Source organism: Dasypus novemcinctus, chromosome 7, assembly GCF_030445035.2.
Source record: "Dasypus novemcinctus isolate mDasNov1 chromosome 7, mDasNov1.1.hap2, whole genome shotgun sequence".
Taxonomy (NCBI): domain Eukaryota; kingdom Metazoa; phylum Chordata; class Mammalia; order Cingulata; family Dasypodidae; genus Dasypus; species Dasypus novemcinctus.
The window spans coordinates 70,459,012-70,475,191 of record NC_080679.1 but is presented as its reverse complement, the minus strand read 5'-3'; the positions used below and the strand labels follow the sequence as shown (position 1 = coordinate 70,475,191).

General features: G+C 39.5%; 1 protein-coding gene across 1 annotated transcript in view; it reads right to left on the bottom strand.

Moving 5' to 3' along the window:
• The window catches only part of PDE11A (phosphodiesterase 11A), a 482,125-nt gene that overhangs the window by 6,030 nt on the left and 459,915 nt on the right, over positions 1-16,180 (bottom strand). The gene's annotated exons all lie outside the window — the stretch shown is intronic.

Here is a 16,180-nt window from a genome sequence, read left to right as displayed (position 1 = left end):
TTCAGGGTCCTCACTTGAACCAGACTCTTGTAAATATTTTCTTTTGTGCTTAAGTTTATGTTATTTTTTTTCAAGTGTCCCTGGCCCTGAAATGATGTAAGCTTCCAGCCTTACAAAACCTGATAACTCTTGGTGATGGAATGCGAGCCCTGAAGGTAGGATGGCTCATCTCACTTTATTTAAATGCCCAATTTCCCAGCTCAGACTTCCGAGGGCTAATCAAGGGTGGGGATGGTAGTGGGCAGCATCTAGGATCTTGCCTCTGAACTCCCGGAGGGAACAAATTCAGGAAGCACAGGTTAAATGGCAGGTAAATATCATGTAGGCTAGAGGAGCTTTGAGTTAACTTTGCCCAACAGGGAAATTCCATTATTCTCTACTTCATTGATTTTTTTTTTTAAGTAAAGGAATTTTAAATGCATAAATATCTATATTTTCTTTATTTAAAATCTTAATTTTATTACGAAAGACTTCAAACAATTAACAAGTAAAATATGATCACCAAAAACATCTGTCTAGCATTTATCTACTAAAAAGTATTGAATAATAAGTATGAGTATGTTTATTAATATGAGTAAAACGTACAACAAAGATTTTGGGTGCCTTTTTATTTTCTGGACAGCTCAATAAAAAAGGAAATAAGATTTTGATGACAATTTCATCTTTTTGAAACATTGCCTTTATCCTTTTGAAACATAAGTTTGTTTGGGTTTTAAAATAATGCTTTTATTTGCCTTGTAGTTATTTTATATTTTTGTTAAATTATGCTTGTTAATTTTAGAAAGTATAGAAACAAGGGATTTCAAAAAAGGAAACAGAGATAGCTTGTAACCCCACAACTCAAAGATAACCACTGTTACCTTTTGGTTGCTGCCTTGAATGAGATTTTTCTATTATGTTTTCTAATTGGTTAAATTATACAAATATCTAAAATATATTTATATGTGATTTAAAAAATAACAGTTCACAAATAGGAAGAATCTAAGAAGAACATACAGATTTTTAAGCATTTGTATTTCTTGGATATATTTCTCAAGCTCAGAATCCCAAAAGAAGTGTAAAAATCTGGCATTCCCATATGAACTAGGAGGGGCTTCCACTTTTGAACACCTACTATGTGTTAAATATTTCTCCAGCTGCCCTACATACTTTATTGCAGTTATTCCTCACAATAACACTGAATTTTACAGCTGATACATGTCCCTCACATGATTGTTAGTTAGTCTGTCTGCTGTAGGAGGAAGATAAGAATCTATATAGAAAGTTAAGGGTCCTTTGTGCTAATCTTACCATTTGTATTGAAGGCTCTGTAGAAAACAGTTGTTTTTCTCAGGATAAAGTCAAAAGACAGGACACTAACCTGCCGTATTGGATATGTATATAGAGAAAGCTGTCAAGGATGTAGGGTAGAAGGGTAGCTCTAAAAAGTCAAGAAGAAAAAACAAAAAATAACATTAAACATCTTGAAATTGTGTGGTTTCAGTCTTTGTCAATAATCAGTTCAAACTAACTTACAGTTTTGCTATTTTTAAGTTTTTAGAGCGTATGCAAAGAGACTGAAGACATGAACTTCTGAGGTCACTTTGAGTATGATTGCTATTGTCAACAAATTCAGGGGATGTGTGAACTTGAATTGAAAATAAACGTATTGTCTTTATTTTCTTTGCCCCTTAACTGAAATCTAGCATTTCCTTCACTTATGAATGTATGCAATAAATAAATTACAGTAGTATTCATTTCACCTGACATAAAGGGGTCCGTGGAACAAAAATGGTTAAGAACCCCTGAATTAGCATGAGGCCTGGCACCAGGAACTGCCTTCCTTTTTTCCTATTTAATTTTATTAGACCCGTCTTTCCTTCCTCCTATCCATCTACCCTGTCATCCATCTACTTTGGGTATGCATAGATTTCTCACAGATTCTGGCATTGTTCATTGACTGGACTCTTTATGTTACTTGGAACTTTCCTGTCCCTTGAGATTTAGGTAAAACTTGACCTCAAACCTATTTCATGCTCTGGAGACCTTGTAAACAACTCTCCATGATTTCCAAGTCTTACTTTCTTCTGCTTCTCTTTAACTTCCTTCTTGAGTCCAGTTGGCCTTCTTGATTCAGCTCTGCACCATTCCCAATGAAAAGTTCCACTTCACTCTCTTTCACAGGAAATCCAATCACCCTCAACATTTTGAATGTCTACTAACTTTATCAAAGATTAGGGGCTGTCATAGGGGAAGTGACTCCCTTACTGACTCACCCCTACGTGCTCCTCCCCGTCCCAAAGGCCAAGTCCTGATCATCACCCCATGGGATAAGTAGTCCAATTTTCTTCCCAGTCCTATCTCACTGCTTTCATTCTGAGCTGCCCTGTCAGCCAGTCTTTTCCAACTTCCCTGGAATTCTGCTGAATCAAAATTTCTTTCTCTTGGGAAGCGGGTTTGGCTCAACTGATAGAGCATCCGCCTACCACATGGGAGGTCCAGGGCTCAAACCCAGGGCCTCCTGACCCATGTGGTGAGCTGGCCTATGTGCAGTGCTGATGCATGCAATGAGTGCCATGCCACACAGGGGTGTCCCCAGCATAGGGCAGCCCTATGCGCAAGACATGAGCCCTGTAAGGAGAGCTGCCCCGTGCGAACAAAGCACAGCTCCAGGAATGGCGCCGCACACACAGAGTTGATGCAGCAAGATGATGCAACAAAAATGAGACACAGATTCCCAGTGCTGCTGACAAGAATACAAGCAGACACAGAAGTACAACAGTGAGTGGACACAGAGACAACTGGGGCAGGTGGGGGGTGGGAAGGGGAGAGAAAAAAAATTTCTTTCTCTTGTTACCCTAATTCTTATAAGCTAGTTTAATTCCCCTGATAAACCAATGAATAAAAGAAAGAGAATGGGGTTGGGGGGGGGCGTTTGACCATGAAAAGGTGATGCTCTCACTTTATGCCTTAGATCTGTTAGCTTCTTTGGTTCTGTGGCCTCAGATTATGCCTCCAATACCACGTACACATCTTGCAGGTATGTTGCATTCATCACAAGGGGGACAAAAGGGTGAGCATCTGACTAAACCACTGCAATTCCAGCACACTTTCTGAGAAGTCTTCTCTTAGCATGACCTGTATTTAGGTCATATAGTGACCTATATGTGGTCAGTAGAAATGTCTTCCATCAGGAAGAAAAGCTCTTCATGTTGAGGATGGCAGAAGGTGACTCCCCACCCCAAGTAGAAATGCATACCATCTATTAGGTTAGACCTGATTTATCCCCTGCCCCCACTCCCCCCAACTCTCTACGCCTGGCATTTACAGGAATATGAGTAAAATGTAAGTAGATTCAAGTTGTGTGTGGGGGGGGAGGGGGTGGAAGGGTTTGAAAAGCTTGGAAATAATAATACCATAATGAATAGTGAGCATCTGATCCTGGCTGACGTGGTGCCTCTTCACATGGATGGTCCTTAAACAAAATGCACACACACACATGCAACCACCAACCCAATCTATTCCATATGATAAAATGTAGCAACATAATAACTCAGGCAGTGATCAAAATCCCCTTAATTTCCATGAAAAAGAAATGCAGGTGCCTGTTTTCTACTGAATGTATAATGTTTTTATTTAGACAATAGTGTGAGGTAACAACAACTGCCACAGTTTTATTTAGTAGAGTTTGGCACCAGCTCTGATCAAGACTTTTAATTAAAACTGACTACTGTAATTCCTATGGAAATTAGGGTTTATGTTATTTTCCTGATTCAAAAGCCTTTCTCTAGAACTTATTTTTTTTTAAATCCCAGGAGCCCACATTGGAATTTTTTTCTGCATGAAATGTAATTAAAAACTCATTTGATTACTATATTTCTGGCTCTGTTTTACTTATTAAATTCCTGTAATCAGTTTTCTTTTATGAAGCTGCTGGGAAATGATCTCAAAAGCAACACATTTTTCTCTTCCCTGGCAGGTTCCCGAGCATTTACTAAATTATATTCATAGCACCTGCCCCTGATTCGAATTACTCTACTAATTTATTCTTTAAATGATTCAAGTTTATTTGTGCCCCAAACAGCTTTCTTTCCTTTATCCTCACTCTTTCTTCTTCCTCTTGCTTCCACTGTGTTGAATAAAATATTTAGGGGGATATACATTTCTCAGAATTCCTTCTTTTCCTTTGTTTAATTTATCCTGACAGAATTGCCATATAAGAATATTGCTTGCCTGGTTCTAGGTAAAAATTCAATCTTAAAGAATCTCTTTTACCACACTATATATTTGTCCCATAAATTCAGTTAGCTGAGAGACTATGAAACTATTATAATATTAGTAAAGCAAGGGATTATCCATAAACCTAAATTCTAAGGTTTAAGTTGATTACATACAATGTACTATCAGCAAGATAATTGCTTAGTATTTAGTATTACTAAATAAAGTATTGCTTAGTATTAGTATACTACTATTTAGTATTAAATACTAAATTAGTATTTAGAAGGATATGAGCATTCCTAAAAACTAGTGAGTGAAACCTGGTGAGTTCTGTGAGAATGCTACTATATCTTTCTGGTTTCACTTGTTCTTCACTCAGTGAAAGAGAAAGGGGGAAGTTAGCATTGAACCTGATCACTCTCCATATACATAAAGAAGACTCAAAGGTTATGTAGGTAGCTCTGACAGTCACCAGGGGCCTGAATCATCTCTTTGGCGGTGGGCTCAGTATCTTTAAAAGGTGTCAGTTTTATTATTTTTCTGATTTTAGGATGTTCTTCTTTACATTAAGCTGAAATCTATATCCTTGTAACTTCTACCTAATGGTTCTAATCCTTGGGTTCTCTTTTTTTAAAATCAGAATCTGCGTGGGCAGTGTAGGACTGTTGTGTGAGGCTCCACAAGGGTCCATTAGAGTGGATGCTGACCCTAAAACCTAACTTGTGATGCATTGCTCTCTTCCTCAGTATCACTAGGGCTCCCAAGCTCCCTCCAGCCTACACAGATAAAAGCTTGGCTATCCACCCCACTAAGAGATACAGCCCTGGGCTTCTAGTATCCAGGTGCTGAGGAACACTGCTTCCTTCCTAATTCCATTTACACCCCATTGTTGAGTCTTCTTGTGACTCAACACAAGAGCATACAGTTTATTCCACATTTTATTTACGTTTTGAATAAGAAATATGTTCACATAGCTCAATGGATACAAAAGGGCAAAAAAGGTACAGTGTAAAATCGCTTATCAAATCTTGTCCCCTAGCCACACAATTTCTTTCCCTAAGGTAAATGATGTTATTAGTTTCTTGAATATCCTTCAAGAGACATTTTATGCATATATATATTTGCCTACTTGTATAAATGGTAGTACACTATACACACTGATCTGCATTTTACTTTTTTTTTTTTTTTAAAGATTTTATTTATTTATTTAATTCCCCCCCTCCCCTGGTTGTCTGTTCTTGGTGTCTATTTGCTGCGTCTTGTTTCTTTGTCCGCTTCTGTTGTCGTCAGCGGCACGGGAAGTGTGGGCGGCGCCATTCCTGGGCAGGCTGCACTTTCTTTTCACGCTGGGCGGCTCTCCTCACGGGCGCACTCCTTGTGCGTGGGGCTCCCCCACGCGGGGGACACCCTTGCGTGGCACGGCACTCCTTGCGCGCATCAGCACTGCGCATGGCCAGCTCCACACGGGTCAAGGAGGCCCGGGGTTTGAACCGCGGACCTCCCATATGGTAGACGGACGCCCTAACCACTGGGCCAAAGTCCGTTTCCCCATTTTACTTTTTATTTTTAATATATCTTGGGAAAAATCCCATATCATTATACAAAGTGTTTCTTCATTTTCTATGACTACTTAATATTTCATTGCTGTTCTAATTATGTAGCTAATTCCTTTTTGGTGGCTATTTAGGTTGTTTACACTTGGCCATTACAAATAAGCATCATGTTGCTGAGGCCTTGATTTCGGACATCTCCTAGCCTCAAAACCATGAGCCAATAGTGTCTCTTTGTTTAAGCCAACCCATTTATGGTATTTGTTTTAGCAGGTAGAAATTAAAATATCTGAAAAGCCTAAAATTGTGAGGGAATCTATTTAAATATCTTATACCTAATCAATCACCTTTGGCCATTCACAGGGGTTCTCAAAGTGCTTGACAGGTTATTATTGTTATGAGCAAACTTTCACTGAATGCTTACATTGTGTTGAACTGTATTAAATGTTTTACATTTATGGTCTTATTTTATTTTCTCAAGAACTTTTTGAATTGGATACTATTATCCTCATTTTTTAGTGGTTGAGGAAACTGAGGCTTAAATAGATTAAAGAACTCTCACACACATTCAAAAGCATGCAGTTTTGGTAAGTGGTAGCACTGGAAACTGAAGCTAGGTCTTCTTGATTCCAAAGCCATTTGCTCTACTGCAAGAACCCTCAACCTCAGCACTGCAGAGATTTTGGGCTGGGTATTTCTTTGCTGTGGGAGGTGATCTTGTGCATTATAAGATGTTTAGCAGTACTCCTGGCCTCTACTCACTAGATGCCAGTAGCACCCACCTCAGCCACAATTGTGACAACCAGAAATGTCTCCAGACATTGTCAAATACCCCCTGGGGGCAGAGTCACTCCAATGTAGAACCACTGCTCTACTGCCTCTAAGAATTACCTATCTCCATTGGTTTTAAATGTACCCAGATTCCCCTCAAATAAAAAGAGGAATAAAAGTAATTAGCTATAGTCTAAACCCAATAGTATCTCTGCTCTTAGAGAAGAAAAGATCGAAAACTTTGAGCCAAATACACACTCTATTGCCACCTCCTTTCTCTGAGGATTTTAGGAAGGAAAAATAAGAGGAACATCTATAAATCAAGCATCTACTGTGCCGGGCTAGGGGTCTAAAGTCATTATCTCAAATAGCTTCACAACAGTTCTGTGAAGTAAGTTAAGTGCCTTGTCTACGGTCATACAGCGATAGATGAAACCAGGATTTTTACAATTAAGTCTCTCTAACTTGAAAGCACTGTATGAAATATTCCCTCCCAGAAAACTAGTCATCCTTTACCACCCAGCTGACTCTCTACCTTTTCTGTGAAGTCTTCTCTGGTGTTCTGGGAGTAAAACCAGACTCCCTCCTTTTTTATACCTTCCTGTAGAATGTTCTCTATCTCACCAAAATGTCTTTGGGTTTTTCCCCATGTTTTTTTTTTTTTTTTTGAAGATGTCTTCTGTATTGCATTTTGTTTCTTTGGATACAAAATGTTTTTTTCCTTGTTTCCTTTTGAGATTTTCTCTTCATTATTGGTTTTAAGTAATCTGATTATGATATACCTTGGTGTGGTTTCTTTTGTGTTTCTTCTGCTTGGTGTTCACTGAGGATCATGATTCCGTAGAGTTTATATTTCTTATTAAATTTGGAAAGATTTACACCACTCTTTCTTCATCACTGTTTTTTCTGTCCACGGTCTCCCTCTCAGACTCCAATTATACATATATTGAGCCACTTTGATGTTGTCCCACAGCTCAACTGATGAATGATGCTCTATTCATTTTTTGTTCTCAGTCTTTTTATCTCTGAGTTTCATTTTGGATGGTTTCTTTTGCTATGTCACTGAGGTTTCTTCTGCTTAATATACTGTGGCTAACCTACTGTGATTCTCATCTACTATATTTTTAATCTCAGAAACTGTAGTTTTAATTTCTAGAAGTTTGCTTTGGGTCTTCTTTACATCTTCCATGACAGTGTATCATGCTCAATCTTTCCTCCATCCTCTTGAACATATAAGATATAAGTCAAATAACTATTTTAATGCTCATGTCTACCAAACCTATGATCCAGTATCATTTTTGAGTCTGTATTGGTTTTTATCATTATTATATGTGGAATTTTCTTGCTTCTTTGCATGCCTGGAAATTTTTGATTGGATGCCAGACATTGTGAATATTATGGTATTGGATGATATATATATATAAATTTTTCCTGTCTTCAAATGTTTTTCAGCTTTGTTCTGGAGGGCACTTAGATTGCTTGGAAATAATTTGATTCTTTTGAGGCTTGCTTTTAAGCTTTGTTAGGTGGGTTCAGAGCTGCCTTTAGTCTAGGGCTAAGTTTGCCCCACTGCTGAGGCAATACCATTCTGAGAATGCTACCTGACGACTCATGTATTTCTGCTCTGATTGGCAAGAGCATGGATTATTTCCAGTCTGTAAGAGCTCTGATCATTGCTGTACTTGCTTCTTTCTACTGGTTCTTTCCTCAGCCTCAGTAGTTTCCCCACATGTATGTGGTTATCCATACAAAGCTGATGACTTAAGAGGGCCCTATGCAGGTCTCTGGAATGACCGCTCTATGTAGCTTTCTTCACTCTGGTACTCTTCTCTGGGAACTCTAACCTCCTGGGCCTACCCGGACTCCAGGTTCTGAGATCACTGGGCTCTGTGTTCCCCCTTCCCTGTGCTTGGGCCTAGAAACTCTCCCCAGGAAGTAAACTGGGGCAATTGTAGGGATCACTTTGTTTGTTCCCTTCTCTCAGGAACCACTGTTTTGTACTGTCTAATGTCCAATACCTAAAAACTGATGTCCCATATATTTTGTCTTTTTCTTATGTATTTAAGGTGAAAGGGTAAATCTGGCCCCTGCTACTCCATCACGGCCAGCAGTGGATGTCTTTTGTCATTGGATTTTAATAATTCTGTCTTTCTTACATAGTGTGAGCTCCAAAAATGGAAATAGGGTCTTTTTTCTTCACATTCCTAGCACAGTGGTCCCAGAGAACAGCAGCTCTCCTCTCCACTCCTCTCACAGAGTAGTGCCAGGAAGAAGAACCAAGACTAAGGCTGTCAGAAGCTGGGGTCAGTATGTTATGACTTGTTACAAAATCCTTCTGAACAACAAATCCAAAATGAACCCTCTGGAAATGAGTATAGTATTCCTAAGACTTTGTTTTCATCAGTTCGCCAAGTTTCTGCAAGCCAGATTTTCTCTTGCTTTCTCCCTGCCCAGTGTGTGCTTCTTGGAACTTGACTGTTGGATGGATGGGGCGGATGGGGCACAAGGGAGTAGGCAAACACATCATACTCTTACAGTACCCAGAAAACATCAGTATTCCTATCCTCTATTTTTGAAGGGACTCATAAACATACCACCAAATTAAAACCAGATGTGTCTTTGAGCCTGAAAATGTCCAACTATCTTAAAAACCTTTGAGAAGATTAGTGAGTTGGCTATTATTTGTTTTATTTTATATTTTTATGGTCATGAAACATCTATATTTAGAATTAGCCAGCTGGACTCAGTTTAGATGATCCCAATTTTGTTGGTAACATCCAAAGCATCATAGTCAGGAGCAAGTCAAACATATGCCTTCTTCTCTCCATCAGGCCTGATCAGGGTGTTGACCTTGGCCACATCAGTGTCATAGAGCTTCTTCACAGCTTGCTTGATCTGGTGCTTGCTGGCCTTGACATCCACGATGAACACCAGTGTGTTGTTGTCTTCAATCTTCTTCATGGCTGACTGGGTGGTCAGGGGAAGCTTGATGATAGCAGGAGTCAAGCTTGTTTCTCCTGGGGGCACTTTTCCGAGGATATCTGGGCTGTCTCCTGAGATGCAGCGTCTTAGGCTGCCAGAAGGTGGGTGACGTGTGGATCTTGTTTTTTGTGTGTGGCTGTGGATGCCTTTCAGTACTGCCTTCTTGGCTTTTAAAGCTTTTGCTTTGGCTTTGGTTTTGGGAGGGGCGGGCGCTTCCTTCTTCGCTTTCGGTGCCATCTTCATAAAAAAGGTCATTTATTTTAAAAAGACAAAAGAGAGACAGTTTTGGCCTTTTATTATTGACTTACATTTCCAGAATTGCTGCCAATAAGATTTAATGTTTCCCACCTTCTCCCTACTCCCACCTTACCCAAGCAAAATAATCAGAAATTAAGACAAGAGATACACTGCATGGTAAAGGAGATTTTAAAAATTTAGAGTGTTTTTAAAATATTAATTTTTAAATAAAATATAAAAATAGGCTCACCCCATCTCAAATATTTGTTTGAGCCCTTATCCCTTTTATGAGGATATATACCATGATTATTTATTCTCTGAGTAAAAATTTCAAAAATCCCATTTGAAAATTGATATTTTGAAGTGGAAAATCATTGATGATATGAACAGTTGGTGTCAGCTCTGCTCAGACCTTTAATAAGAGGGGCAAGAGAGCACAAAAATGGTGGCAAGCCCTGAAATTCTCTTGAATTCATTTGGCTACCCAGTGTAGGTACAAAAAGCATCACTTAGAAACACAGAAAACTTCTACTTTAGAGAGAAGAGGTCAATTGTGGGAGCAAATAAAAACTTTTAAGTTAGTGAAATCATTGAACTGCTAATCCCTCTTAGTCCCAAAGGTTAAGATTATTTATGATGTGATATATTCTGGATTTTACATGCCATGCTGCAGTGCAGCAGCAGGCTAAGAATCCTGTTTGGCTTGCCAACTGTAGCAGTTTGATATGGTGATGAATTCCAAAAATAGATATTGGATTATGTTTGTAATCTGGTCTGTACCTGGGCATGATTGAATTATATTTAGGGCTTTGATTGAACCACATCATTAGGGCATTGAGTTCCCACTCCTTGGTGGTTGGGGACTCACAGATAAAAGGCATGGCAAAGGACAATGGTGAGGGTTTTTAATGTTGAAGTTTTGATGTTGGAGTTTGATGCTGAAGCCTTAAGCTGGAGCCCCAGAAAGTAAGCTCACAGAGGAAACAGAAGCAAGCCCCAGGAAGAGAGGAGCCCTGAGCCCAGGAAGAAGCAAGCCCTGGGAAGAGAGGAACCCTGAACCCAGGGAGAAGCAAGACCCTGGAAGGGAGGAACCCAGGAAGCCTGAACCCTTGCAGCTGTCGGCTGCCATCTTGCTCCAACACATGAAAATAGACTTTGGTGAGGGAAGTAACTTATGCTTTATGGCTTGGCATCTGTAAGCGCCTACCCCAAATAAATACCCTTTATAAAAACCAACCAATTTCTGGTATTTTGCATCAGCACCCCTTTGGCTGACTACTACACCAATCTTTCACTCCTCCATCATGTTAAGGCCACAGACACAGTGAACCAAACTGCGTAGAAAGAACTCATTACCTTTCCTTCAAACCTTCCTTTGTACTCTGGTTTACTGTTTCAGAGAACTAAGCATTATAATCCACCCAGCTGTCTAACCCAGAAACCTATGGGTCATCTGTGACATTTCGTTCTTTCTCTTTCCTCCATATCCAGTCTATCAACAAGTCCTGTCAATTCTACTTTCAAAGTTCCTTTCTAGGCCAGTCTATGCCCTTTTCTACAACTGTAAAGATTTTCATCATCCTCTCCACTATTTTAAATTTGTTACAGTGTTCTAAATGGTTTCTCAGCCTTCCTCTTGCTCCCATCCAATTGGCTCTTCACAGTGAAGCCACCCCAGAGAGGTCATTCAAGATTGCTGCTCTCTACTCTGAAATTTTCAATGGCTCTCCTCCATATGACATAAATATGCTTGTTGAATCAAGTCTGTGGTGGTTAGTATCATGCATCACCTTAGCTAGGTTATGGTGTCCAGATGTTTGATCAAGCACTACCCTGCTTGTTACTGTGAAGATATTTCATAGAGGAGATTTGCATCTATAATCAGTTGATTGCATCTATGGTCAACAAAGAAAGATCGCCCTCAGTTGGAGGTCTTAAACCAGAAATGAGGATTTCAGAGTTCAGAAGAATTTCTGCCTCAGCTTCTGCATTGGCTCTTGCTAAAATTTCCAGTCAGTCAGCTTTTCCTGGGAAATTTGGACTAAGTACTTCAGTATCACCTTTATCAGGCTTCCAGCTTACAGCCTGCTCTATGGAATTTGGATTTGTGAGCCCCAAAATTGTGTATGCCTTACAATAAATCTCTTAATAAGGTATCCTGTTGGTTCTTTTTCTCAGGAGAACCTTGACTAAAACAAAGTCCAAATCATTCAACATGGCTTATAAGAGCCTACTGGAAAAGGGGAATTGTGGTATTAAAAGAGAAAGAAATACCAGGACCAAAATAAAAGATTAACAAAACCATGAAATCTGTTGAAAAACTTGGATTGTAGTACCAAAATAAATTGAAATGCTAAAACAATCCTCAAGTTTTCTAATAAAGGTGAAATATACACCTTTCTATGCACTTTAACATTCTCCTGAATAAAACAACAACAACAACCAACTTCACATGGTGGTATTTGGTAGCACAGTAGCTTAAGTGTGTTAGTACACGTGAGAGCAGATGGAGCTGGTTGTGAGGCCCAGATGGGAGGGCAGCAAACAGACTCCTCCTAAGCCTCATTCACTTCCCTCCCAGTTCAATGGCTTTTGAAACTCAAGGTTGTGTAAAAGTTAATTTGCATTGAAACGCTTAAGGTAATGTATTAGCTACCCATAGGAGACTTCTAACCATTTTTAAAACTTGCTTTTAAAACCAAATAATAGAAAAATAATGAACAGAGAAGCAAGCCAAGTATCCTTTGAATAAATGTTTTTAAATATTCATATTAAAGATACCAGCCTTAAAACATATTCTTAATGGGTAATTTGGCAAAGTGAGAAAATTAATAATACTCATTTACATATACGTTAAATATAGTTGTCTTTGGCATTGTTATATTTGTGCTGAGCCATATGAGGGAGACATGTCCATTATCAGCCCATTTTAGAGACGAGAAAGTCAGGCTCACAAAAGTTACGTAACTTGCTTGAGGCCACAGAGTCAGAATTTGGATCCCAGTCTCTGACTCCTAACATATTTATACTTCCACGTTGTCCAATTTCAGACATAGGGCATCTTGCAAAATTGCATATTAGTGTTGTGGGCGAAAAGTGAGCTTTTACACAAGTATTGTTTGTCCATCCTGGTGAATGTTTTCTTTAACAGACAGAAGTGCTGCTGTGGTCTTTGATTTGTTTATATGACTTAGATTTAAAAGGCCAAGATTGGTCAGAGGGGCATCTGTTATCAATAGCAGATTTTTGCCAGTTGCCTACCTGCTAGCCAATTTAACTTCCCTTGAGTTTAAGAATGGTCAGCAGAATTCATAAGGTAAAACATCTGGGGAAAAACTCCGTAAAGAGGGTTTATTCAGCTGGGAGGAGTAGGCTTTTGCTCTGGTCCCTCTCTCCCTCTTGCTGCTGGAACATGAAAACGATGGCTGGTGCCACTGTGGCTATCTTGCACCTAACTATGAAATGACCTTGAGTATGACAGCTCTGTGCTAAGGAAAGATAAAGGGTGCCTGGGTCTCTTGATAGCTACAGGGCTGCCATATCATAGCTGCCCAGGACTGTCTTCTCTGGATTATTTTTATCAGAGAAAAAAATAAATTTTTATTTTAAGTTATTGTGATTTCAAGTCTCTGTTACTAGTAGCTGAAGGCAATTCCTAATTGAGAGGATTGATGCCATATCGTAGGTTTCTATTTTCTGTCCATTTGTGCAGGTGTCTGTAGGTATCAGCAGGTTTTATGCATCTTGACACTGAACAAAGTGATCTCTGCATTGGGGGTATTCTAAGTTAGCTTTGGCAATGGGTTGTAAGTGAACTGCAGCGACAATAGAGGCTATACACTGTCCCTTTACCCTTCTCTGGTGATAAAACCCATTCCATGTGCTCTGGATAGGCACACAATTCAGGCCTGACATGACAGGTGTGCCCCAGTGATTGGTTTATAGATGGGCATGGGCTTAGCCCATGTTAAGCCCATCAGAGCTCTCCCTGGGGTTTTACCTGGAACTACTGGAAATAATGCTTTTTTAAAATTTTGATTTTAGTGGGATAATTAGCTATAAGGAAAATGTGAAGTTAGAGCTACCAGGTACATGTAAGGAAGTTTAGTTGAGAATGAAGCCAAAACATAACTAGGAGACAGAAAGGAGGACACAGACACCTTAAAGCATCATTAGAACCCCTGGATCCAACTGTGTCTCTAGAGTCCCCAGTTACTTGTGCAAATAAATTCCCATTTTGCTCAAATTAATTTGAGTGAGTTTATGAGTTCCAAATATTGAGTGTCTTGCTGTTTTCATTTATGGTTCTCTGCCAACCCTGGGAGTTAGTTGAGATTGATACCCCTGGCCTTTGACCTGGCAGCTGGCTTAAGGGAGCCCCTTTTTCCCCAGCACAAAAATTTGCCGCTAGCACTTACTCAGCAGCCCCTTTTATCCAAAGTAGCAAGAATTAGGGACCAGCCAGCAGTTAACACCTTTCTTGGACCTCAGGGCAAACAGAAAGGGACCGATACCTAACATTTCCATTTTCTTTTCAAAAGAAGATGATGCAACAAAAAAAGAGACCGATTCGTGGTGCCACTGACAAGAATACAAATGGACACAGAAGAACACACAGTGAATGGACACAGAGAGGAGACAGCTGGGGGACAGGGGTACGGAAGGGGAGAGAAATAAAAATAAATAAATAAATCTTTAAAAAAAAACTTGCTGGTTCTTAGCCTATCATGTTATGGGGCCTCAGCAAACACTAATGGAGGAAGCCAACACCCTCTGGTGGCAAAGTCAGCAGGCCTATGGAGTTGCTGCTTCCAAAGAAGGGATACTTAGAGCCATCAGGTGATGGCATCCATTCAGCCTGGACTTTTTCAAGGGACTGGCTTAAGTCCAGCAGTAAAGAAAACAGCATTAACTTTCTTTTACTCCTTAGTGGGAGTTGCATATCACTCCATATTTGTTAGTTAGAGTGAGTTGATTTTTCTAATTGGGAAAATTCTTTTTCTATATGTGGTATTTATTCTTTGGACCAGTTACTATTCAGCAGTGGCAGATTGGCCACGTGTGTGAGCTTTTTGGCAAAAAATGTCATCAGATTTTTCTGTTTTGTTAGAAATACATGAAATCTTAAAATCTAAATAATGTGAGACAGTTACCCAAATAGAAATAAAGATGATAAAGCAACAGAAGAAATGCACAGTAAGAGGGTAAGCAAGCCCATTAGAATCCAATGCAAGAATGATTCAGATCTTAACTGGAATCCTAAGGGCCACGTCTACCCCAAGTTATAACAGCAAATGATGTTTGTGGCATCAATGTCTAACATCCTGAAAGCTAATTACAGTACTAGTAACAACTGAGAAAGAAATCGTTTTCTTTCCAAGGATTGAAGCAGATTAGCAGAGTATGTAAAAGGGAAAACACAACAATGCTTTATAGCAGTTTTCTCTCCGTCTTTTTCCCTATTCCATTTCCATCCTGACTTCAAAGGTTATTTGTTTTGCTTATTTTATTCATGTGCTCAAGGGATTCCTTTGTGAAAAATGATATTCACAAATGACATTAACATTCTGAATTAATAAGGCAGGAATTTTGCTCTCCTTGGATGAATAGCATTGTTATTTCCATAATATAAGGCAAGTGGCTTAAACCCAAATGTGTACAGTGCCACAGTTAATGAATGAAGTGGGCTGCATGAGACAGTTGGGAGTGGTGGGAACTGTGGCAAACTGGACATTTTACAATGTTCAAAAACAGCATTCAACCAAATGAAATATGTCTGTGGGCCGAATCTATTTTGTGGACCACTCACTTGCTCTTTGTGATAAATAAAACACTCCTTCCCAAGATAAACTAATGCATATTATATTGCAGGTGCCATAGTAGGAGGCCTCTAGAAACTAGCTGAATAGACCTCCCAACAGTGCTGTGAGATAAGTGTTGTTGGTCCTTCTTGAACAGATGAGGAACCCGAGACTGGAAAAATTAAATTAAAAGAACTGAAGCTTACATGGTATGTGGATGGCAGAGATGGAAGATCAATCCAGGCCTGTCTGACTACAAAGTTATGGTATTGTCACATCAGGGATTTCAAGTAGGACATTGCTAACAATAGGTGATCTAATTGTAGAGTGTCAAGGATGATGGAGCTACTTTTTTTGTTCTAGTATCCCTGACACCAGGTCAGGACAAATTCCTAGGAGGGAGGTGGCCAAACCCTGTAAGGAAGAAACACCACCTCCCAACCATTAGCTGTAGACAGTGAATCTTTTATCTGTGACTCATCAACTCCATCCCACCCTGGGAAAATAAAACAAGGCTTTTAAGTGGTAAATGACAGGCAGGCCTAAAGAGAGCTCCTGGAAGTGGGAGCAAGGAGAACCATTTCTTTGGTTATAATGAGTCCCTTTAGGATACTGTCCTAGGTTATCCTGTTGGTTGGATTT